Source organism: Aethalodelphis obliquidens, unplaced genomic scaffold (assembly GCF_003676395.1).
Source record: "Aethalodelphis obliquidens isolate GAN/ISIS:26980383/991018 unplaced genomic scaffold, ASM367639v1 scaffold63, whole genome shotgun sequence".
NCBI lineage: Eukaryota > Metazoa > Chordata > Mammalia > Artiodactyla > Delphinidae > Aethalodelphis > Aethalodelphis obliquidens.
In genome coordinates this window covers 6,048,358-6,075,233 of record NW_020838007.1, presented here as the reverse complement: position 1 = coordinate 6,075,233, position 26,876 = coordinate 6,048,358, and the positions used below count along the sequence as shown (strand labels likewise).

General features: G+C 41.2%; 1 protein-coding gene across 2 annotated transcripts in view; it reads left to right on the top strand.

Annotated features, from left to right (window-relative positions):
* Positions 1 to 26,876, top strand: part of PTPRM (protein tyrosine phosphatase receptor type M) — a 759,173-nt gene that overhangs the window by 565,249 nt on the left and 167,048 nt on the right. The window lies entirely within an intron of this gene.

Sequence of the window (26,876 nt, the reverse complement as noted above, 5' to 3'; positions counted from 1 at the left end):
CAGGCTTTTGTGACTCAGGGGAGGCCTGGGAGACTACAGCTTTTCTACAAACAGGAGGCAGGCAGAGGACATGGGGGGGCCCCATAGGGTCCTGCTCAGTTACAGTGGGATATATTCTAAGGACAAAAAGAACTAAAATTAAATCTTCAACATTTTTAGTAGATTTGTTTTTCATAATAATGTTCATATTGCTATTCTGAAATGATTTTTATATAGTAGGATAAGCAAATAAGCCCCAGAGTTTTCACTGTAAGAGAAGAGAACCAAATACTTTTTTTAAAAAGAAAATCTCTGGTGCTTCCCTGGTGGCGCAGTGGTTGAGAGTCCGCCTGCCGATGCAGGGGACACGGGTTCGTGCCCCGGTCCGGGAAGATCCCACATGCCGTGGAGCAGCTGGGTCCGTGAGCCATGGCCGCTGAGCCCGTGCATCCGGAGCCTGTGCTCCGCAACCGGAGAGGCCACAACAGTAAGAGGCCCGCGTACCGCAAGAAAAAAAAAAAAAAGAAAATCTCTGTAATGTTAAATTTGAATTGGAAATATCAGTATGAAATCATATCAGCATGAAGTCATGATTTAAATATATACGGTATATAATACCTATAAAATTTCCTAAGCTCTATTCACTCGAAAGAGCTAGAAACAATGAAACCCTGGGTGCCGTGAGCATACATAGCAGTGAGATCTTGATTTCTAAATGCTGTTCCCTAATAAAAACAGTAGGGCTTCTTGGAGAAATGACTAATTCCTGCTCTAGGTCAGGGAAAAACCAGGTGAGCCTGTAGCATCTTATACCAGAAAGCAAGGTCATACCCAGTGACTAATGGGATGATGTCAGAGGGACACAGTGGCCAGCTTGAAAGGGCCGCCAGATGCCAAGTTCGGGACAGTTCGATCATCCAGAAGAATAATGGCAGTAACTGATTATGAAGCATGGAGTTTTTAAAAATCCGTTCATCTATGGTAAATATTTAAAAACCAGAAAAATAAAAAAGAAATAAAGAGAAGGGGACAAGGGGAGTTTTTCCTTACAGGGCAATGCCAGTGAGTAAATGTAGAAATGGGAGGATTAGAAAATCACCATTTTGCTAAGCCCAGTATAGTAATTGATTCAGATAAGAATCATCAGTGTTTGCTAAAACACCTGGGTGAGAGATAGTCTGGGAGTGAGAATATTCACACAATCTTGTCACTCACAGATAATTTTATTCTGAAGGAAAACTTAGCCTTTACAGTGGGAACGTCTGCCAGTTCACATCTTACTCATCAAATTTAGCAAAGCCGATAATGGCACAATGGAACATTATGTGCCCCCCGAGGGGATGCAGTCAGAAGGGTACAGCTGTGACATAAACGTTTCATCTGGGACAACCAGAAATGTCTGTCTAGGTGAGACGTTCTGCAATAAAGCTAGCCTTGGACTCTTCAAAAGTCAACGTTGTTTAAAAAAACAAAAAAAAAAAAAGCAGAGAGACTTCTTCATTAAAGGAGGCTAAAGGGATATAACCCAAAGCACTGTCTGAACCTGGATGCAGAGTTTTAAAAAAAGCATTTGGGGAACAGCTGAGGCTATTGGATGAATAGACTGCATATTAAATGACATTAGAGAATCATTGTTTTTCTCAGTTGTGATTGTGTAGGATGTGCAAGTGCTATCAAACGCTTGGTGGGGGGGGGGTAAAACTACATAAGATCTAGATACAGAGATAGAGAATGAAAGAGGGAGCGAGCAAATGCTCACAATTGCGCAATCTAGGTGGAGGCAATTTGCAAGTGTATGCACTGTTCTTTTGCCTTTACTGTAGACTTGGGAATTTTCAAGATAAAAAGTCGTGGGGAAGAAAGCTATCAACTAATGATAGTACAGTAATACAGCTGCATTTTCTCTTCCAGATGCTTATAGATTGATTTTGTGTGATTTTTATTCTTCTTCCCAGTATAAAAGTTGTCAACAAAATGTGTTTAACTCCCAAAGCCCATTAAAATATATGATTAAGTGATAGCATAAGGGTTTGCTTCCCCCAGCGAGCTGGGGTCAGCAGTACTGAGTGGAAGCAGCACAGGGTGCCGGACCTGCGGCCCTGGCCAGATGCCGTCCCCAGAGCATCCTCCTGTGCAGACTCTTACCATTAGGGCCCCACTTGCAGGGGGGAGGCAGAGAGCAAGAGTGAGTGCACAGCTGGCAGCCTTCTGCCTTGATTAAGAAGAGAATAGCAGGGAGGGTCCCAGGGATGCCTGGGTAGAGACCAGGGCTGCAGCCAGGGTTTGCGGGGAGAGCCCTGCTCCTGTCTCTGGTCCAAACTCGGGGGGCTGTAGGGACAGGGCCCTCAGCCTGGGGCCCACTGTCTGCACCCTGGCTTGTCTTGCAGAAGTGCTGTGGGGATTGCAGTGGTTTCACACACATCGGGTCTTACATGTCGAGTTCTCCTGGATGCGTGTTAAGAAAAGCCCCAGTGGTATTGATCTGGGACGGCAGATTTGTACTGACATTGTATACTTTCTCAGTGACACCCTGTAGTGTCACCCTCCTACCAAAATCCTCCTCCTTATGAAAGGCCATTTTTGAAGCCAGGCAACAACTTTTACTTCCAGCCTCCATCCTTCCAACTTTCACCCGTTATTTCACGTGTCTAAACACCACAGTTCAAACGATGTCTAGAGTATTTGATTCGGTGCCAACACTGCCGTGCGTCTCCCCTTCCCCGTCTTCCTGTCCTCATCCCCGTGATCCCCTTTGGCAGTTTCTCTGCTTTTAAACTGAATCATGGCGGCCTAGTTAACGTGAGGACTTGCAGTGACCGAGTGTGCGGATTGTTTTAGCTGAGGGGGTTTTGAGAATAGTGGGGGAGTAAGTGTGAGAAAGTTGTTTAGAACAAAGAGATAAGAAAGACAAATACTATATGATATCACTTATATGTGGAATCTAAAGTATGACACAGGGCTTCCCTGGTGGCGCAGTGGTTGAGAGTCTGCCTGCCGATGCAGGGGACACGGGTTCGTGTCCTGGTCCGGGAAGATCCCGCATGCCGCGGAGCGGCTGGACCCGTGAGCCATGGCCGCTGAGCCTGCGCGTCCGGAGCCTGTGCTCCGCAACGGGAGAGGCCACGGCAGTGAGAGGCTCGCGTACCGCAAAAATAAATAAATAAATAAAAATAAAATAAAATAGGACACAAATGAACTGATCTCAGAAACAGAAACAGACTCATAGACATAGAGAACAGACTTGTGGTTGCCAAGGGGGAGGGGGTGGGGGAGGGAAGGATTGGGAGTTTGGGATTAGCAGAGGCAAACTATTATATATAGACTGGATAAACAACAAGGTCCTACTGTACAGCACAGGGAACTATATTCGATGTCCTATGATAAACCATAATGGAAAAGAATATGAAAAAGAACAAAGAGGTAACACGTGGAAAACAAGAAAAATTTAAATCTCAAGGTTCTGTTTCTTTTAGAAAGTTACGTCTGTGGAAGGTTCTGCATGTGCTCAGGGCCCATGCGAGCAGCAGTGGAGCGTGCTGGACTCCAGCCTCACACAAACCAGCCCCTCACAGATCAGAACCCTCTGGTCCATCCGTGGTAGCACTGCATATTCCTACATTAGGCCGTATTTATTGTCGTGGTCCCAGTATCACAGTGACTTACATCACAGGCCTCTGGACATGGTGTGAGCAGAAAAGCATGTAGCCACAGCTGCATCCACCCAGCACATCCTGTCCGTTCACAGTAAATGTAGAAATCCACTTCTTAATGGCATTTCGCGCTGCTTTTTCATTTTTCTTGCTTTTGAAATACTGTGTTGTCCTGCGCACTCCTGTTTGGGACTCCACATGCTCACTGTGACCTAGTGTCGGTCAGCCCAGGAATTGGGTTGTTTTCTCTGTTTCGTCAGATCGGAGCTACAAGAGCCCTTTTTATTATTGGGAGGGTCGGGCATACAAATCCTCCCTCTGGGAGTCAAAGAAATACTCCCGGGAAACTTCCTTTCCCCTAGAGCAGGACTCCACCTGGAATACGGTTCATCTTGACTCTCACGTTTCTGCCCATAAACCTCTCAGGAGCTGCAGGATTATCCACACTCTGGCCGGGGGCACTGCGGGGTAGCCAGGGTGGAAACGAGTCAAAATTCTCAACTCTTTGAATTTCCTTTTTTGTGTGTGTTCCGGGAAAGCCAAAAGCAGAGGCTTTTCACATGAACTCCAGCAGCAAATTCTGGGCTCTGGCTGGAGTCTGTGTTTGCTCTGTGGCTCCATCACAAGTGAAAGTGGCCTGAGGGTATTAAGTGGTGACAGCCTTTCAACAAGGCTAAGCGGCTATTCCCACGTGAGGGGTCTCCCAGCACTACATGGACGATCCATTTTGAATGGGCAGACTAACAGTAAAAAAAGAAATATAAAGCCAATTGGACATCGTATGAGAAAAAATAAAAAGGGCACGTCTGGATCCTTCCCTAAGCTTGAGTAATCTCTTGTTACTAGTTAGGGGGGTCCCTTTCCTTGAGCACTTTGATCAGCTGGTGGGAGTCTTTTAGGAAGGTCTTCATGCTCTAGAATTATGGAGCCTCTGCTTCCACTGACTTAGCTGTCCTCTAGCATCGCAGCCATAATGTGGGCTGGGTAGAAGTGGTGGTCAGGGAGGCTTGCGGGGCTCCCTTGCATCAGCATCTCTTAAGAACTCTGGGATGGGACCTTGCACATCAGTTACTTCCTCGATGTATGTACAGGTAAGCCTATGTTAGGGTGCCTGAGATCAGTCAAAGGTTTTTGCCAGTAATGTAACGAAAACTCTCAGCTACTGTCTCTTTTTTCAGGTAAAGTCTAATGACTCTGTTCCTTAGTGCTTTTACTGCAGAGAGATGGGAGTAGGAGGAATTGAGATGAACAGTGTTTATCTCCTGGAAGAAAAGTGCTGTTGGTGCAGGGAATGTTGTGCAGCTAAAAGATGTGCCGGCATCTGGGTCTTGCAAGGCTCAGAAACTCTCCTATTGGCATGCAGCATTTGCCTAGAATGCCAGCCATCTAGCATTAGTGCCCATGTGGGGGGTTGACCAGAGCATTCTCATGGTAGTTGGCTTTCAGATTGCTTTTTACATTTGACAGTAACTATGTTAAGAAAGATCACTAGGTTATGTCAAAAAGTAGTTTGGAGAAATATTTGTCTGTTGGAAGGACTCCAGTGCTGATGTTTCCAAATGGAGTGTGATGTTGCCATGTTCCCATACCAGTCCAGCTCCTCTGTCATGAGCTCAGGTTAGAAGCCACTGTCCTTCTGAACCACGATGTCACTCAGGAAGGTGTGTGGTCGCTCAAACTCAGAATTGCATGGGGTATGTGGTGGGACAGAAAGAGCTCCCAGTGTATCTGATCTGACCTGGGTGAATATCTGACCTGAGGATATGGAAACAGGCAAACTGAGGGGCCATTAATAACTTGAAATGTTGATTGCCTCTAAGTTAACTGGGAGTGTGTCATGTAGAAAGCCAAATAAATGCTAATTTCAAGCACTTTGAGGTAAGGACAGTATTTGATTGTGGTTTGATTTGAAAGACTAGAATGGTTTTTGCACACAGTAGGTGCTCAGAAGTATTTCTTGAGTATTTGAGGGAACACCAAGGCATCAGGTAACGTTGCAGTCACTGTCGTCTTTACTCGCTCTAAGCAATGTTTTGAGTCATAAGGGGAATTCTTCAAGGTTCTTATCATGTATTATTTTAGGTAATAATGTCCCTATTTACGCATTTATGCTTTCATTGAAAATAGTGTGTGACACACATGCTCTGACACTAAGCTAAGCATCTATAAAGCGGCCTGGATATTCACCCAATTGATGATTACATATAAATTTTAATGTAGTAATCAACGCTTAAATTGTTGGAAGGCTGTGTTTATAATGAAAGGATAAGGAAAAACTTAAAAAAAGTTACTTTTTACCACTCTGTGAAATTTCATGACTCACGACTTGGGCACTTCTGTTTCTGTTCCTAAGACAAGGTTAAGGTTAAGGGAAATAGAATTAAGAAGTTGCTTAGGAGTAAGCTTTTCTGTTTATTGGGAGCTACTGTTGTACATTCATAAATTTATAACCTGCATTATGTTCCAGCCGTACGTTAATGCTGAGTTCATAAGATTCATCAGGCCACATGCTGTCCTGTGGTTTCACTAATATAGTTCTCGGTTACATCAGCATCTTCTCTTTAACTCCACACACAAAACGCCGTACAGAGCAGTGTGTAAGCAGTCCTAACAGGCAAATGTTCAGACATAATTAAAGATGAAGTTTAGCTTTTCTGTTATGGTTGGTGACCAAGATAATGTTCTTTAACTGTATCATGGGAAAATAGAGAGCCAAGGCGTTTGGCTGTGAACCCTTGCTCATTGAAACTGCAGGCAGGATTTCTCCAATGGCTAGAAGCTCATTCCAGGAATTGCAGCCTCTAGGGATCAGGACGAAGGCTGGTAGAATGAGAGGGTTCCAAGTCTGATGGGTGGAAACAGGTCATCCCGGCTCTTTGGCCACGTTTTCCTACGTGTACAGTCTGCTTCTAGAACTTTGAGTAACTGGATGTCTGTTGGAAGATCACTTCCTTTGGTGCAAACTCAGAAGATAGGTGCCTTTCACTAAAGTAAAATTTTGCTACTGATTGTTAGGAATTGGATCATAATTTTAACCTGAGTTGTGTCTTCTTAATTAAAGACATGCCCCCAGATATATCACAAAACAGATCAGCTACAATAATCACTCATTGAACAGATGTTCACCCAACACCTACTTGTGCTGGACACCCGCTCGGTGCTGGTCCAGAAGTGGTGAGTGGAAGGGTCCAAGTGTAAGTTCGTCCAGGGGGTCACTCTGTTGTTCTGAATACTGACCCAGTGCTTTCCGCCTGGCCTTGCGGCCATACCCCTTAGACGCCTGCTTCCTCGTAGTCTCTGTTGAACAGAGCGCTGCCCACTTAGATGGGACGAAGCACGGACAGCTTCGAAAGCTGCCAGAGTCCCGAATCAACTCCAAATAAATCATTAAGATGATGGGTTTAACCGGGTTGGCTGGACTGACGTCTCCAAATTTACCAATTACTGTCGGGTTGTGGAGCAATGACAGCAAAAGAGGATCTGAGGGTGCAGGTGTGCCAGGACCAACCTGGAGGAACAGGATGCTGGGCCCACTGACCTTCAGACATCTGGCACATTGAGGGAAAGAGATCAGGTCAGGCTGCCCCTGTCCAGCCAACTCATCTTCTCCCGCCCCCGCTGCATCTGCTCTTGATTTTTTTCTGTATTATAATAATTATCATTTAATTTTTTTCAGCCTTCCCATGCATCGACTAGTGGTCTCATGCTATACAAATCTGTTTTACAGTAAATAGACATACTTTGAAGTGATGTTACAAAAAAGAGATGCCTCTCTGTGTTATATGTACCATATTCTGTTCATTCTGTGTTTAATTTGGGCCCAAGGAGGACAGAAGGACATACATTCACTAATTAAGCATCTCCACTTTTTTACCTCCTTTTTAGCTCATATCCAGAAATTTGTCTATATGCAAAAACAAAAAACACAGATTTGTATATATCTAGAGTAACCCTGCCCTTTAAGATGTTCATGTATGATTTCAGCCCAATTTTTAATTCTTCCTTCCGCTCCTCTTATGTTCTTAGAAATGATGAGAATTTATCTGCCCTCTCACTGAACCCCCAGCAGTGAGCGTGCTACTGGTAATTCATGGCACCTTTGCCTCTTAACAGCTTTTTATTTCTTCCCAGACCAAGACCATCATCCTATGATTTTACATATTTTTCTCCTTGGTACTGTCTCAGCTATCCTGTTCTTCCCCATCTCCTAGGCAAGCCCCTCCTCTTACTAAAGCACAATTAAAGCTGCAGAGAATTCCAGTAGACCCTCCTCTGTACCTGAGACCCCCCAGTGTCACCTGACAGCTCATCTCCCTCCTGTACCCACGCCCCTGCAGCCTCGTCTTCCTGGTAAAGGACCCGCACACCTCGGCTCAGACGCCCACAGCTGTGATTACCTTCCCATTCATCACCCCTAAAAATGAATGTGCACTTTAATTTGCAAATATAAAATATATGTATTTGCTTACAGTGAATTTAACTGAATGTGTATCCATGTAATTACTGCTAGTTCGGATGATTCTTGGGGAAATGCAGGGAGGAACTCCCATCCGATACAATTATTTGGTACAGCTCCTAGTATAGCATCATTCTGAGGTTTTGAAGGCAGCAGGATGTAACTGGTATTGCATATATTTACACTCACCGAGTTTCTTTGCTCTTAAAAATAACTGGAACTCAGAGAAGCGTGGTCCAAACTACTTTGGAGTGAATTCCTCCTTATAAATCATATTAGAAAAAAAACCACATAGGTTACAGGAAGTTTTTATAAAACAACTGGTTTGTATTCTTCAAAAGGCCAGTATCATGAAAAGAAAAAATTCAGACTGTTCTAGATTCAAGACACTAAAGACGCATGATAACTAAATGCAGTACATGATCCTTGATTGATTCTCGAGCAAAAAAAAAATGTAAAGGACATTATTGGGATGATTTGGAAGTAATATGCATGTATATTAGATAATATTTTTGTATCATGGTTAGATTTCTTGAGAGTAGTAATAACACTGTAGTTATGTAGAATTCCTCGTTCTTAGGTGATGCATGCTAAGTATTAAGGGTAAAATGACATAATGTCTTTCAACTTTCAATGATTCAGCAAAATAAGTGTACATATTACATATGTGTGTACACCACACACGCACAGACACGTAACTTGCAAAGATTCATTCTTGTTATTCCTTACTGCTTCTAAAGGAGTGAAAAATAGTTTCTAAGTTAACTTTCCTACTGATAAGTAAGAGATTTTTCTTACACTCCATGAGGCAAAGTAAAGGGAGTGAGCAGCGTGGGGTCGCAAGCATCCTGACTGTGGTTTCCCGCGCCCTCCACGGAGTCACCACTTCTGTACATGCAGAATTCAACCACACCACCTGCCCACTGCAAGAGGTGTTTCTCTGCTATTTCTTGAAAAAAGGAACCCAAGAAATTTAAATCACGTGATGTCAAATGATCTAAAAAGGGTTGCCAACTTGTGGGGTGTAGGCCTCTTGTTTGTAAAAAGAGTGAACAGGGAGGAGAACTGCAGTCAGTATTGTGCCCTTTCTTGCTGTCTCAGCAACAGTGCCCTCAATGACACTACTTATTGGTCATCGCCTCCCATACTTTGGGATGTATGTTACCCTCTGCTTTATGGGTGTATCAAAATGTGTGGGAAGGTAAATTGAGTCTTAACATTTTGAAATAAAATGACCTTTTCTTTTTAAATCCCTTTAGCCGTTGAGTGAAATAGTTCAGTAGGTTTTTTAATTGATATGCAAATAGAAGGCAGATTTGTTTTGAAAGCACAATGCCGTTTTTAGAAAATACAAAAAAAAAAGGGGAAAGAAAAAACCATGAAGCCTCTGCCTAATGTCAGTTACAGCTCTGGGGAGGAAGGGAGGGGACCAGCCACAGCCTGTAGCCACTTCCATGTGTGGCAGCATCAGTGTGCAGGGTGACAGGAGGGCCATTTCACCTGTACTTTGCTTCACTTAAGAGTTGTCCAGAGCTGCGTGTGGACTTGATACAGAAAATGACTGGATTGAGAGCATTCTTCATAAGTAATCCTTCTGTGGTAACTTAAAAAAAAAATTTTTTTTTTAAACCTAATACTTCCCATCGTAGAACCAGAAAACTTTAAGAATTTATGTCCTCTTGTTTTCTGCCCAGTGTATTGAGTTTCGTGATTCTTCTGGTCAGAGTATGGAAAGAATTTGGTTTATCAGCATGTACCATATTCTACTTGTTTCCTATGCATTTGCAAACATAAAATGATACTTTACTGCTTAAGTTGCTGTTGTGCGCTTAGGGTTTTTTTTTTAATAGAGTTGCTCTTCATCGTTAGCAGCCAAAATCTTGTGTGGCTAAATGATTTCAGTTTATCTAATTTGCTTGACAATTAGATAACCATGCTAGCTAGCCTTGGGAAGAAAATACGTTCACCATAAAAAAAATTAAGAATGTTGATATAAAGTTCAAAGCGAAAATATTAAGCCATTTAGTTAGTAGGAAGCTTTCAGAACTCTGCACTTAGTACGCAAAGAAACCATGATTTCTCACAGCTATAAATTCTGTTTCTGTCCATAAAAGGAAAATATATCAAGTTTAATCATTTGATAGAAAAAAAAAATTCCATTAGGCGACCTTGGGCGGGGGGAGTTCGCCAGACTAGCATCCCTATTAGTCCTATATGCATGTGTAACCTTAGGTTATGTTTATACGATTTCATTTTTAGAAATGTTTACCAAACATGCATATGGTTTCCATTACCAAGAATCAACTACACTAAGTTCTTTGGATCTGCTTTCTTTATTCTTTATGTTTAATTGGTTACATGCTTTATAATTTTCAGTATTTTGGCATTTTAGAATACATGCAGCAATATATTGCTCTGATCCATAGACAGACAGTCCCCAACTTAGAACGGTTGGACTTAAAGTTTTTTGACCTTACAATGGTACGAAAGCAATCAGTAGAAAATACTTGGAATTTTGAATATCTTTCCTGGGCTAGCGATATGGAGTATGATCCTTTCTCGTGATGCTGGGCAGTGGCAGTTCCCAGTCAGCCACATGGCCCAGAGGGAAAATAACTGATACACTTAGAAACATTCTGTACCCAGACAACCATTCTGTTTTTCACTTTCAGTGCAATATTCAATAAATTACATGAGATACTCAACACTTTATTATAACACAGGCTTTGTGTTAGAGGATTTTGCTCAACTGCAGGCTAATTTAAGAGTTCTCAGATCATTTAAGGTAGGCTGATGTTTGGTAGGTTACACGTATTAAATATATCTTCGACTTAGGATAGTTTCAACTTATGATGGGTTTATCGGGACGTAACCCTATCGTAAGTCAGGATGATCTATGTAGTTATATTTGGGATGATACATTATGCTTCAGTTATAAAAATAATTTGACACATCACTGTGTTCAGTAGATATCGTGTCCGCCAAAAATATTTCCATTTCCACACGGCTAGCCTTCATGCATAATTACTTACTTGTTCATCTCAAGATGTAATGTCAGCTTGTACTATGTAATATGAAATAATCTCATCTAGACACATAATGAATTTCTATTATCTAAGAGTTGTTTATATCTGATGACATTTTCCTTCTTTGGGAAAATATATTTCAGGAAGAGAAAAATTGCAAATATTTTTAAAATCAGTGTTTTTTTTGTTGGTTTTTTTGTTTGTATTGTGTTATGTTTGGCGTGCCCAGTGATTTGAATCACTATCGTTTAGTGGCAACGTGCTAAGCCTGTGAAGTATGAGAAATGTTTTTTGCCTCAAGAATCTCGTAAGACATTATACATATTGAAAGGTAATTAATCAAATGAGACAGGATGAGGTCAGGATAATTACTGCTTTGGAGTTCAGAGAAAAGTGACATCACCATGGACCAAAAGATTAGATGCATCAAGGAACCCAGCCTTGAAGGGTGGGAAAGAATGAGCTGTCATAGGGAGAGGAGAGAGCACATGCACAATGAGATGAGAGAACAGTGGAGGCAACAAAAGACTTCCAAACAGGCTGAACATTTTGTAACAAATGGCTGCTGCTCTTAATGCAATCCATTCAAATCCATGAATGGTGCACTAAGATTTTAATAGAAAAATAGGCAAAGGATATGAATAGTCAGTTTATAGAAGGGGAAGTGCAAACGATCAATGTATGCATTAAAAGCTGTTCATTCATTAATAAGCAATGAAATGTAAACTTAGAAAGTAAAATACTATGTTTTTCACATCAAATTGACAGCTGCTTTTAAAAGCCAGTAGGGTATAGTGAGAAGGGCCTCCTCATGCATTTTCTGGTGAGAATAGAAATTGGTATACATTTTTAAAAAGCCATTTATAGTTTGTAACACTGCTATTTTAAATGGACATGCCCATTAATCCAATACCACTGAGAATTTTTTTAACATCTTTATTAGAGTATAATTGCTTTACAATGGTGTGTTAGTTTCTGCTTTATAACAAAGTGAATCAGCTATACATATACATATATCCCCATATCTCCTCCCTCTTGTGTCTCCCTCCCACCCTCCCTATCCTGCCCCTCTAGATGGTCACAAAGCCCCGAGCTGATCTCCCTGTTCTATGCAGCTGCTTCCCACTAGCTATCTATTTTACATTTGGTAGTGTATATATGTCCATGCCACTCTCTCACTTCGTCCCAGCTTACCGTTCCCTCCGCCATGTCCTCAGGTTCATTCTCTACATCTGCATCTTTATTCCTGTCCTGCCCCTAGGTTCTTCAGAACCTTTCTTTTTAGGTTCCATACATATGTGTTAGCATACGGTACTTGTTTTTCTCTTTCTGACTTACTTCACTCTGTAGGGCAGTCTCTAGGTCCATCCACCTCACTACAGATATCTCAATTTCGTTTCTTTTTACATCTTCGTTATCCATTCATCTGACCACTGAGAATTTTTTCAAAGGGAATTTTCAGATTTAGTGATAAGAATAGTCATCACAGTATTATCTGTGACAGTAAAAGATTTAGAAGCTAGCTAAATTACTAAAAGGCATTATTAATGTCGTTTTGATTAAGTATTGCTTAGTCATTAAAACCTATGTTTTCAAAAACATTTTAATGACATTTGGAAGTCATAGAAATAAGTAGTACAGAAAAATCCAAATTTTAAAAAACGTAATATGTGCAAAAAATAAAGACTGGATTAAAGTATCCTGAACTGTTAGCAATTATTATTCCAAGGGGTAAAATTATAAGTGGTTGTATTTTCTTTAACCTTCTCTCCATTTACAGATTTTGTCCAATTGAAAATGAATTATTTTTAGAAAAAATATGTTAAACTTCCACTTAATTTATTGAAACAGGACAAACAGGTAGTTAGGGTAAAGTCTCAAAGAGAGGATTTCATAAATCAGTAAATGCCAGTGTGAATCCTTTGACCAGCTAGTGAAATGAAGTTGCTGAATAACAAAAGTGTGTGTGTCTGTGTGTGTGTGCACTAGTATATTGTAAGGCTGAGAAAAATGTTTTAGTGGAGACTCTGCTGAGGAAAGTTAGGGTATCGTCCACAGTCTAGGGGCTACAGAGGACCTAAGCAGAGCGGGGTTACACACCCGGGCCAAAAACATTAGTGAGAGTCAGAATAGGGTGGGAACTGATGTACAAGATTAATAAGAACCGGCACCGTTTAAAATAAATAAAACATAACAGAGAATAGGAAGAGCTATAATGGCACCCATCTTGTGTAGTGAAGGTGGGAATTATTCTAAGAAGCTTCTTGTCGTGAGTTTACACACAAAATACGTTCAAATGACTTTGTAAGTCTTAAGAACTAAGTGTCCTTTTCAGGGTCATTTTCGGCCTGACCTGCCAGTATGTCAGCCTGGCATGGTCACATCTCAGGAGTGTGACAACACCAGTGACCAGTGAAGTGATTCTGGCCTATATTTCAGAGACATTGGTTTCTTCTAAATAGTCACGGTCGAATATCAGCAAAATTCTAGATGACAGATGAGTGAACATCTCTGTACGGGCTCTTTTAGTTGAAATTCTACCATTTGCTTGAAAAATACCTAAATGTTTGTTATAAAGGAGTAAAAAATACCCTAATTAATGATTACTATGCATGTTGCCAAACTAAACACAATTTTAAAAGTTCAAATGGGTAAAAACTAAAGGATGGTGAAAATCTTAGGATGAAACACAATTTCTGCTCTAGAAAATGTGTATAAATAATAAATTGATCATGAAGAGCACAATAGAATTAATTCTAGTATTTGTACCATTATTTGGTCTTCCAGATTTCACAACAAATACTAAAATTCATAGTAAAGACTATCACTTTTAAAAAGTATTTGGCAATTTGAGAGAAACACTTGGGTACTTGATCAACAGATACTCAGAATTTAGATATTATGTCTAAAACCCTTAAGTGTTATGTCTGAGAGGAAAAATATGAAGGCCCAAGTTCACATGAAACGGGTAGAGTTAGTACCATAGTGAGGGGCCCTGTCAACAGCACAATCACAGGACAAGGTCCATTCACACTCCTGCTGGTCTAGACTCGCGTATGGCCACGTGTGCAGCCACCTGCTTCAGTGTACAGCCCGTTTACAGTGCAAGTGAGTTATTTCAGTCCTCCAGTAAACACACTCACATTGGCTAGTACTTATGTAGACACTGAATATGGGCCTCTTCATTCATGTAGCAGATGCCAAATGAGCAGCTGTGAGCAGCGTTCTAAGTGAATCAGAAAGGAATCAACAAAATTTCTTCTCTTCTGGAGCTTGCCTTCTGAAGGGAAGAGACAGACCACAAAGGAAATAAGTAACTTATCTGTAAAACGGAGGAAAATAAAACTGGGAGGTAGCCACGGAGTGGAGGGGAGGGAGGGAAGTTGGAAGAGGCTAGTCTTGCAAACAGAGTGGTAATCAGATTTCTGTTTTAGAACAGAAGCGTTTTCTATACTTCTCTTCAGTTCCTTTTAAAAGACTGAACGTGGCCACTGTGCTAAAACCAGACCATGATGGTGTGGTCATTGAACAATATTAGTTCTTCCCGTCCATGAACATGGGATGTCTTTCAAGTTATGCATATCTGCTTTAATTTCTTTCCTGGGTGTTTTCTAGTTTTCTGCATACAAGTTTTTCACCTTCTTGGTTAGGTTTATTTCTAAGTATTTTATTATTCCCCAGACCACAGAATGTGACCTTATTTAGAAACAGGATCTTTGTATAGGTAATCAGATTAAAATGCAGTCATTAGGGTGGGCCCTAATCCAATGTGACTGGTGTCCTTATAAAAGCGGAAATTCGGATGCAGACAGCCTGAAGAGACTCTGGAAGATGCCACGTGAAGACAGAGACAGACTGGAGTGTCGTTGCTGTGCTGGGAGAACCAGGGAGATGAGGTGCTGAGGTCACTGTCATGACTCCCAAGGGACGTGACCTGGGTCAGAAGAGAAGTGAGGACACGAGAAGATATAAAAAGCTTGCTTAATAAATAGGCAAAGATTTAAGAAAAGAAGAAACTGTCATCACAAACAAGGCAGTCTCGTAAAGAAAAGTGTCATAAAAACCAAGGGATCAGGTCTACAAAAGGGGACAATGGAAGAGGCAGTGGGGACGTTCCCGGAGGAGGAGGGTCACCTGTGCCAGGGCCGGAGCACCAGGAACCACTTTAGAGAGGAAGTCATCAAGAATGAATGGGAATGAACAGATGGGCAGGTGCGCGGAGAGAACATCAGTGCAAACGGGACCCCCAGGGATGACAAGGGACGTGTGGTTGGCAGGCAATGCACTGATTAATAGACCTGGAAACTAGAGTCTTCACTATCTAGGATTGTGACAGCACCTACTGTATTTCTTAATTACAAATTTAATGCTTCTTCATCCTCCCCAGTACATGTATGTATTTGTGTATATTTATAATTTGTTATATGTAATTTGCATACAAAAACTGATTGTGTAAATTCTATATATATAAGATTTTTAACTAACGTGAGCGTCTCATAAATACAGAACAGAAATACATCGTTTGTCTTTCCCCCTCTGCCCACCTACCACCACCTTCACCCCAGCCTCCTTTCCTGACCTCCTGAGCATCCTTCCCAGCCATTTCCAGGATAATCCCTCCCCTTCTGGCCTTCGTGCTACTCCATCTGCCAGCACTCCAGAAGGCCAACTTGAAAATGCAAGACCCAAAGCTCTAGTGTTTCGTGTGGGTCCCCAGCAGATAACACACACCGATGTTAAGAACAATATGACAGAGCTTAACAGGGCTTGGTGCCCTGACCTATCGGTCGTGAATCCTGAACGTTTCCATGGGGTTTTGAAGTTTTTGTTCTGAACTGTTGAATCACAAAGACAACAGAGCTCCCTTATGCTAAGTATATTCTGTGAGGACAGTTCTTGCACGTAAATGTTTTCTTAAATGCTTACTATGGTAAGGCTCAGCAGGCTTCAGGGTGTCATGGTAACATGAGCACGTACTCCTGTACCTGCAGCCCGCTGATGACAGAGTTGTGAAAGCTCACACCCAAGACGGTGCAGGGCGCTGTACCAGTCAGCACGGCTCCTGATTAATTACAAACCTAAAAAAATCCCACTTACAAAAACCCTATGGGCCAGAGAAGGTTCATTGGAAAGGGAGACTGAACACACCTCCCTGGGGCAGAAGCATAACTTGTGGGTGGGGGCAGCTCCACTGGCATGGTTACAGCAGGTGTTTCAAGGAACCCATCGATGAGACAGTGTTAAGCCGTAGATGAGTGGATTGTGAACACACAGAGGGAGAGGGTTGTCAGAGTGGCACCTGTCTCCTTCCATCCTTCATCCCACCAATGATTACTGAGTGCCTACCCTGTTGTAGGGCCCAGGACTCCAGGATGAGCAAGACAGATGAACACGCATTCTAATGCTGGCCGGCAACTTAAAAGAAACGAGGGTATAAAAGAAATATAAGAGAGTGGTGTGTGCTATGCAGAAAATTGAAACGGGGTAATAGGACGGAGAATGGTTGATGATTACTCTTGGCCTCCAACAAGCCTTAATACACGTGAGGCTGTGTCCAACATGAAACAGGATGGTCAGATCCACGTTCACGGAGCGTTCATTAAGCACGCGTCCTGTGGCAGGCCCCTGACAGGAAATTTCGTAAGACAGACTCCTTGTCAGTGTTCTTTTGCTTCTTCACAAATGACAGTGGTCATCAACAAAAGAGTCCTGGGATTCAGGTGTATGTCACCCCAGTTTATGCTACTTTGGACTGGGTTACACTTTGAAATGGGGATTAGTCATATCACACTATAAATTCAGGCCCAGAAAATGGTGGAGACTGAAGGAATTCCCAGAGCCACTGGGATTCTCCCACATTTGAAATGCCAGGCCCCTCCTGCACCCATAGAGCTTGGGGATGGTGGCAGTTGGTCACCAGGAGCCCGGATCCTATGAGTTCAGCCTTTCATGAAAGGCATGCAGAAGTTCTTAGTAATGCACAAAGTAGGTGTCACTATGGTCACTGGATGAAATTACGGCCCCTGGGCCCCTATAAGAAAGGGTCTTATAAAGGGTCTGCTTCTGTTAGGTGGTGCCTTTGTCGTGACCCAGGAACAATATTGGTCAACAATAACATTAGATAGCAGTTTCTGAACCACAGCTCTGAAAGCATGAGCAATGGTCGTTTCCAGTTTCATTATTAAATTCTTGTTAAGAGATTTGATTATCCCTGATGGCAAAGAAAATGCAGATTGCATTAAGTGATAATTTTGTATTTCTTAGCATTCTGTTTTCTTTATCAACTGACGAATTTTCTTCTTACCCACAGTAACTCTGTCTCTTGAACTTTTAAATCCAGACTTTGAAAAGTTTTCAATAATTAGTTGGTATTTTTCATATGAAATTCAGAACATCCATGTTAATGAATTAAATACATTTTTCCATAGGACCAAGCTTGATTTTCTGTGACTAGCACCATTTTGACCTCCTCCTCAACGCCAATGAATAGGATGAAATTTGAAAGTTATACTCTAAAAGTATACCTCCAGAACTGGGTTTCTGAAAAATCGTGTATTAGGAAAACTCATGGCTGAGGAGCAAGATGGGAAGCAGTGGAAAGAGGTGACTTATGACATCCCTAAAAGAGTTCTGTTTCCAGTCTATGATACAATAATGATGAAGCACCACATAAAAGGGCCATCAACTGCATAATCATATTTTAAAATAGTAATAACCAATATTATGCAATAATTGTCATTTACCATCTCTTGCTTGGTAGAAACTTTTCAAGATCTGCCATTCTCAAAATTTGGGAAAGATACTTATAGAAGCATTTTCCATTATTTCAGGAAATACACACTTTAAGAGGCATTGTCTCATGTGTCTGGATATATAGACAATTGTTCAAAGCCTTTCTGATTTTAAGGCTCAATTATTCTCTCCTTATTTTGATTCTTTTCTCAAGTCCTACCTTGTGCTTCTTATTTGGTTCCCTGGATGCAGAGTAACTTGCCTGCTTTGAGTGAGAAAGGCTTGGAGTGACCTTTCTGTAACCTCCAGGGCATATTTCACGGAACCTCTCCCTTCTCCCAGGAACTGTGGTTGGCCTCAGTTGAAGCACATGCCAAGGGTTCCTCCTCACAGGAGCGTGCCTTTCTGTGGCCCTGCTTTCTTCCTCATTTTCCTTCATGTTGACGGGTTTTATTGCAAAAACCCCTATTTCTGTTCCATCTTTAACTTTACCTTGGTTTTCTCTTTCTGAAAAGATCTCTTTTTACTGATTCCCAATAGAATTGTCTGGCCATTCATATACTCTGTATCTGAAATTCCCCCAATGATGTCAGATTTTTGAAGATATAAATTTATGTGCACTACAGTTTTGCATAGAGAGAATTTGTGGTTGAAAAGAGATCATGTACCCTATTGAGATTAATTAAATCTCAAAAAATAAATAACACATTATTTCTAGAACTATAGACAGTCATATCTACACAGAACAATAATAGTTCAGATATGTAAAAACTATTATTAATACTCTCAGAATATCCTATAAGGTAAAGAAAACATATTCTGCTGATTTATTTCTTTCTGAGACTCTTCCTCTGATTCAATGTAATCATGTTGATAATATACTTGTTTTAGCGTGTTTTCACTTTTATGGGTTTTCAGGGGGATTGTTTGTTTTGTTCTGTTTTGTTTTGTTTTCTGAAAGGCCAAATCTCTCATTTGGTTACTCTTTTCCAAAATGTTTTTTTTTTAAATACCAGGTATGTTTTGATTTAATTTTTTGCCCAACCGGTTTATAAATAGTCTCTGAGTCATATGGTGACATATTGTTTCCAAGAGCATGCCTAAGTATTTTCAGGGCAATTACAGGCATCTTGTAGGAGTGGTTGCTCTTTTTTTGCAAAGAGCTGGCAAAGATTTTTATTTCAAATATTATAAACCAATATACTGTTGATGTCCATCAAGAGTTATCAAGGAACTCCTCCACAGCAGCTGACATGGGATGCTCGGGGGAATAGCCGACTTCTCTCTGGAAAATGGATTAGGAGGGCTGGTGTATATCTGTTGTGGAAAGAACAGGTCGTGTTTCCCTCTGGAACCAACCATGTTGCTGATGGACACAGCTTTGCGGAGAATGTTTGACTTTCAGGCCACTTGGAAACCTTCTGCCTTGCCAATATCTACCTCTTTCATTTAAGACTGTGGCAAGGTTAATAATATTTACACATACTTTTCTCTGTGTTGGGAGATGTTAGTATAAACTGGGACATGCTGGCTTGTCGATTTCTAAAGTGAATCTGTTTATCTTTGGTTTAGCCTGAAATTGCAGCAGAGAGTACGTTTCCTCCTGGGATCAGAATGTAAAATAACTGAAGCAGATTGAAGCTGGCAGTGACTAATGACGTCTCTGCACAGGTCGGCAAGTCAGTGGGTTTCTGAGTATCAGGTAGGAAGAGCCAGAGTAGCCAGAGCCTCTTTAAGATCAAGGCGTTTCTTCCCTTCCCACTTGAGCCCAGCTCCAAAGTGGGCATGGGACTTAAACAGTCCTCCTCTGTTCTTTCTAAAGACATCAGATTCACAGTATACAAAGTTGTTATGTTACTGATAATTCCCAGCTAGCTTCCTTGTTTAATGAGCCATTTCAGCTGCCTGAAGGTATTCTACATGCAATAATTTTAATCAGTCACATAAAATTTATGAAGCTGAGTGTCCAGTGAAAATTAGCAGGAATTAGAACAGTTTCTTTGAGGACTCCTCAAGCTGTTGGCTACCTTGTTCCACCGTTAGTATTCTGGAAAGTACTCTGCATCAGTGATAGACGTCAGAATGACCACCTTGTCCCTTAGAGTCTCAGTTTGCAGGACTGCAGGTGGCTTCACTTGTTTTGTTTTGCTTGTGGTCAATATCTGCATATATTCTCCTATATCCCTTCAGCAGACACACCTTTACTTTAGAAAATACCAGAGTAATTTCTTTATTTCTCTCTTGAAATGTTTTATTTTTGCAGCTATTTTTTAAGCTTCAAAATGGTTTCAGGAACCCACAGCATCCCATTGAATTGATGAGATTACATGCCTACCATTTGCTTGGCGTATTTAGAAATATGTTTTGAAAGACATCACTGTGCTCCCTCCCCTCGGTTCATCTCTCACAGTCTGTGCCCACACGGAGAGCAGCAAGATTTGTGTTTTCCAGCTCATTAAACTGACAGCAGAAATTAGTTTCTGGTATTAAAAACTAAAAAGTTAAATTACAGCTACACGTGTCCTTTATGCAATGGGCTGTGTGGAAGATGTTTGATTTTAATGTTTGCTATAATGGAGAATTTAAATTACAATGTTTGTCAAATCTCTAATCTTTGTTACAGGGCAGAATATTAATTAGGCTTTTAACTATGAGAGGTAAATAAAACGGGCATCCACCATGCGCCCAGGGGTAAATTGCAGATTACCCACAAGCGGCAGAACACACTAAATGTCAGTTTTGTCAAACAAATTTAGAGGAACAGTTAAACTATTAGCTTCCCGTTGTTCTCAGGCCTTTCTTGCAGCAGCGACTGTTTAGAGGAAGATGAAGGGGGTTAGATTGAATCGGCAAGATGAATGAGGAGACCCTGCACTCAATTAACTGATAACTGTCTATTAACTTCTGTGGATGGTTTCAAATAAACAGCCGATTAACCGATGCACTTTGGGGGGACTCAGGGAGCCAGGGCACAGGGGCCGTGAGATGCTCAATGGGAAGGAAATTTTCGGGCTCTCATTTTTCTCTGTCTTCCACTTTCATCATTTTGTCAGTTTTCTGCAGGTTTAGAGGATACGCCTTGAGCAGCGGCCCCGCCCTTGTGTTTCTCTTGGTCCATCTTACCTGGAACCCTGACGTAAGCCTCTCCAAAGTGTAAGCAGGGTCCAGGTCGCTGGGAGCCTATCCTGGGGAAAAGAGCTCTGACTCTGAGTTCTTAGGATTCAGGAAGAGGAAGAGTCTCCATCAATGATCAAAGCCAGGGTTTCTTTGCAGCTGAGGGTGTGGAAGGGGTGCTGAGCAGGGAATCCTCACCTGATGGTCAGCCGTGCGCAGCCTCACAGGGTGCGTGAAGCCTGCCTTGCTTCCAGTGAAGGTGTCATTCCTCAGCTCGGTGTTTTGCTGTTGTTGTTTGATTGAAGAATAGTTGATTTACAATCTCATGTTAGTTTCAGGTGTACAGCACAGTGATTCAGTTATACATACATATATACATTCTTTTTCAGATTCTTTTCCCTTATAGATTATTACAGAATATTGAGTAGAGTTCCCTGTTCTCTACAGTGAGTCCTTGTTGGTTATCTATTTTATATCTCATCTTGTGCTGCATTGAGGAAGCATTACATGGTATGATGATTATATTACTCTTGAGAAGAGCTGCGCATTTTGATACGAAATTGTTAAAGAAACAGTGTGACTTAAAGGGGAAGAAGGAGATCAGAGACGGGAGAGGGAGGGAAAAACAAGACCAAGAAAATGTGGAAACTGTGAGTGATGATTTCAGGAACTTTAAAGTATTTCTGCTGGTTCTGAACTTACTTTCTTCAAGTATGCATATCAACTTCCTTTTGGGGGGCACGCAGACATTACGTAACACGAGCCATTTATCAGAATCCTTGCATACAGCACAGATTGCCGTAAAATACTGCTGCTTTTCTTTACACACACATGCACACAAACATATACATAAAGGGATTTCATTTTTCGTATGCTAATTTGAAAAAGCTACGCAGTTTATACTCTATGCTCCCCCTGGCCAGGCTGGGGCATCCCCCATGTGGAAATGTCCCATTGGGAGCAATTGGCATGAGAGAATTGGGAAAAAGCACAACACGCAGTGGTTGGGTTCCCTAAATCCATATTATTATTTTGAGTTAGAAAAGCTATAGTCTCTCCTGAAAAAGCCTCCTTTGAGGAAGAGCCAAGACTTTCTCTAGCTCTTGGGTATCAGTTTTGATCCCTGTGACTACAATTGCTGCTTTACTTTATAAAAAGAGTGTTTTCTTTATCATCCCTTGAATTACCTATCTAAAGATCATTGATGTTTTTAAATACCTAATTTTACTTTGGATCATATGTAAGCATTTATGTGCTGACGGATGCTGCATCTCCTTTATAACCGTTAATGAGAACCATCAGAGTAAGGGCAGTTTACTTATCAAATACTGCGAAACCCTCAGGAGCTAAGATCCCAATTACCAAAGTTATAGCAATCAGGTGGAATAATACTCAAGTGATTGCCCTTGAAAAATAGAGACATTTTGCTTAACCTGAACTTGAACTCTCTTTCTTCTGTGCTCCCCACACCCAAAGGTACTGCTGATTTAAGAGGGTGTTTATTTTGCAAGCAACAGTTAGAGGCATTTGTTATAGAAGAGTAGGGAGAGCATCATCCAAATGATAGTCCAGAGTCTATTCTCTCATTTGCCTGTGTACCCTGGTACCATGTAGAGTCTGTATCAAACACACTTTACTGAGGCTCTCATTGCCTCTGTGGTGGTTTTTCGTGCCCATCTATCCTGGCAGCTTTAAGCTTCTCAATCAGGAGAGCTGATGTCTTCACCCATATTCCCAGCTGCTAGCACATTGCTGGGCTCGCAGTGCTTATGAACTGCTGAATGAACAAATACTAGAAAAAATAGAGTGAGAGACATCTCTCGTGGATTCTCAAATACCTAGGAACAGCAGCATTATTTGAAACAGCAGTCAGCTGTTAGAGAAGGGTTGTCTTATTTTCCGTCCTAACTACTGAGTCCTTACCAAGTGTCAGGAAGTGTACTTCACCTGTATTCTCACTTAACCCTCATAATCATCCTACAACATATGTGATACACTCTCCCCATATGGGGAAACCCAGGCTTAAGAAAGTGTCTGTGTCTTTCATACAGAAAACCAGAACTGGCAAAATGTGTGTGGGGGGGAGGGGGGTGTCTCCTCTGGTTGCCGCTATCTACTCAGTGAAATAAGAGGTATTCACCTGACAGGAGAGGGGGGATCTTGGAGGTATGAAGAGATGAGAGAAAATGGAAAATTCTTTTTCCTAAAATCTAATTCCTATTATATTATTTCCTGCTCAGTGTAGCTTTTTTTGTCTAAGTATTACCACCCACCTTCTCAACTTTACCTCCAAAGCCTTCCATGGAATAACTCCTGGCCTTCACTGTATGTAGGCAGCTCAAACCCTATGTGTTTTGCTGAAAGTTGGTTGACTTATTACAAACTCCAAGATGCACAGCCATATGATAGTAATTGTAAGAATTAATGATTGTATTTTGTTGGAATGAAATGTTAAGGGAGCTTCAAATCAGTGGCCTAGAGTTGCTGAATAGAAATTCAACCCATCTTTCCAGTATACATTTTAGCAAATAGTTTTCAACTCTGTCCATCTTAATATAAGTCTCAAATATTACAGAGACTTTTGTTGTAGTTAAAAGAATGAAACGCTGAGCATTCTCTCTGTGACTCAGGGAGCAGAACATTCCTTTGCGCAGCCACCAAAGCAGCCCAAAGTCACAAGTTTGAAAAAGAAATGTGCATGTGACTGAGGATGATTTGGGCTGTTTTTGCTGTTCCCCTCACCCCCAGGAGTCTTAACTGTTCACACTGCTCAAGCCAATACCCCACACAATACGAATTGTGATTTATGTCAGCTGCCATATAAGTTTGCTCTCATGCCATTTAATGGGGAGGTAGGTGTTTTATAAATTAAGCAAAGCCATGAATCTCTTCTGTGTATATAGCCTATGCAAGGGAAGCTTTCAAATACCTCCTACCCACGTCCCTTCCCCCTTAACTCTTTGATGTGCGTGAAGAAACGCCATAGCATGACACAGACAGGTCATTATGTTTGAATTAGTTGGGAGTGGGGAGGGGGATGGCAGTATTTCTCTTTGCTTCAAAAATCGAAAGAAAATGCAGTACCTGCTGGATACATCTCCCCTGAAAGTTGCCGGCACTGTTCACAAGACAGCTCCCAGATAAGCAGAGGGGTTCTCTAATGATTAAACCCGATTTTTCTAAAATGCTAATTAGCTAGAGAAGGATAATTTGAAAGTCTGTCATACTTTGCAGGAAATGTCTTTCATGTCTGTGTTATTTGCTCCTACGAATCACGCAGCCGTCACCTGAGTTGGCTCAGTTTCTCACTTTTTATTTAAATCATGTGACTCTTCAATCACAAGAAAAGAGGAAAGACCATTAATGAGGAAAAGGAGAACCCCCTTTTCAGGATGAGGTGCTCAATTAAAAGGAAGGCTATTTTTCTGTTTGTAGAAATCAGCTTCATTGTTACTTTTGAGCTCTGCATTTGGAACAATCACTTCAGTGGGTTCGTATGGCAAGTGCATCTCAGTTCACTTTTCTGTGAATTTCCATTGAAACATGGAAAACCGCAGTTATCGCTATGAAAGTTCTGACTCTGAGCTTGTCAAGCTAGAGGTCTTGGTCAGAATGTATTGGGAAAAATGAATTAAAGGGTTGGAGACCTGGCTGTTGTGCTGGTCGCCTAGCCTTTCGTAGGTGCGTCTTCATTCATAACATGGGTTCACGTGTTCCACCCGCCCTCGCTTGTTGAATAAGCCATTCATCCTGTGGAATCTCCTGCATTCTGAGCTTTGCTGACCTGTTCTTGGTGTGTCATCTAAGGTGCCTTTCACCATCTGTGCTTACTGTGATCTGGGTGAGAGAGGGAGGCTGAATCAGATTCAGGCTTCTTGTTTTGGTAGGAACTGCTTGTGGTCGTGCTTTTACTTCCCATCACACTGCATCGGGAAGCACGTAACGCTCAGATTGTTTGGCGGGTGGCGGTTTCACCAGCCTGATCCATCCATTACAAAGTTCCACTTCAGCCTTTCACTTAATGGCTTTTTAAGCTACTGATGATGATTGCCTAGATCTGTTATTTTGTTAGGGGTTTCAAAATGGTGACATCCTAATTCCATCACTCCATCCGTATTTATTAAGTGTCATCTCGGCTCAAATATTTGGTTATCCTGAAATACAGTTCCTATAGGAAACTCGAGATAAACGTTTAATTCATTCCCTTTATTTTCTAGCTTCAGAATGAATTGGTGTCATAACAACTTTATACAATAACCAGTAGTACCATTATGGACTCAGGGATTTTTACCTATTTAATATGTTTGAACGCTTTACAATAACTAGTGTTTGCATGTTGAGAGCATCTCCTCTTTGGCCAGGAGGAGCCCCTTCAGGTTGTCTCTTGTGTTCTTTCAACATGACTCCAGAAACCTTTGGAGCTTCCTTGCTTTCTGGTCCAACAGGATGGTCTCAGCTAATCTTATTCATTGTCTGTCCCATGACTGGAATCAGCCATTTCTGCAAGAAATCTTGGGGGTTTTCGTAGGCAGTGGCACTTAGAGAATACATTCTGGCTTCAGAGGTGCTCATTGAACCTGGTTGCTTCTAGACCTACGTCAGCTACTTTCACCACCATCTTAAACCCTCTTGTCTGCTTATCTTTTTGCCGTACCTGAGAAGCCAGCATCTAATTCATCCCCTTTGTCACTAGGAAGAGAAAGAGCACCAGGTATAATAAAGTATAGGAGAATATCTTTGTAACCTCAGGGCAGGGAATGCCCTAAAACCATCATGGACATAATCATACACACTTGTATACCAAAGGACACCATAAACAAAATTTTAAAACAAGCTATAGGAGAAAATATTCTTAATATTTATATGTTGAAGCACTAGTGGCCTAACTGTAAAAAAATATCTAGACATCAATAAGAAAAGACAAACCCAAATGTACAAATGGATATAAAACATACACAGGCAACTTACAGAATACCAATGTATGGCTAAGTGACATTTGAAAATATATTCAACCTCACACATAATCAGTTATGTGCAAATCTATACACAATATGACATGCCATTGTTTTACCCATCAGATTGGCAAACATTTTTAACTGATATCAAGTGTTGGTGAGTATGTGGGAAAACACAACTTGCTACATATGATAATTTAGTACAACTTTGGTGTTACTTTTGAGATTTCATTTTAATTTTGAAAAAAAATTCCTGTCTCCCATCAACCCCCGCTGCCTCATACACACATACATAATAAATAAATAGCATATAAAGGCGAGATTATTTGCTTTTCACATTTCTAATAACAAGTAAGAACCTTTTGCTACCAGTGTACCAAAGTACTAAAGTAAATGTAGTTTGCTTTGCCTTTATCTGTAAAAAAGAGAAACTTACAAATTCAGAATCAGAGGTAAAAAGTTTTAAGTGTGATTTTTGTATCTTTCCATGGGGAAAAGAATATTTTTGTCAATAAAGTGACCACAGTTTAGAATAAGTTAAGAAAACATAGGCCTGGATTGGGAAGAGTGGTTGGTAGATAAATGGATTTTTAGAAAGGCCCAATGGCTAGTCAGATGGCCGTAGGGATGCCTGTAAGTAATGAAATATTAAAGCTGGTGCTTCTGCAGCAATCTCTCTCAGTTGCTGTGTTCCACACAGGTTGCTAGAGCCCCAAAAGAAATGGGCTGTATTTGCCCCTGAATAAATTAACCAGCAGCTGTATTTTACACTTGGAATAGAACGATTTTGTGAAAATTTTTCATTCTGTATGTTTATGAGCTTCTTGGATACTTAGTTCTGCATATCCAAGGGGTCACCTGGACTTTATGATAATGTCCCTGGTTAATTCGGAAACAGAACACACACTTTTCTTGTTTATTGGACTCTGATTTCCCTGCGTGTTGACACCAATGGCTTGCTCTG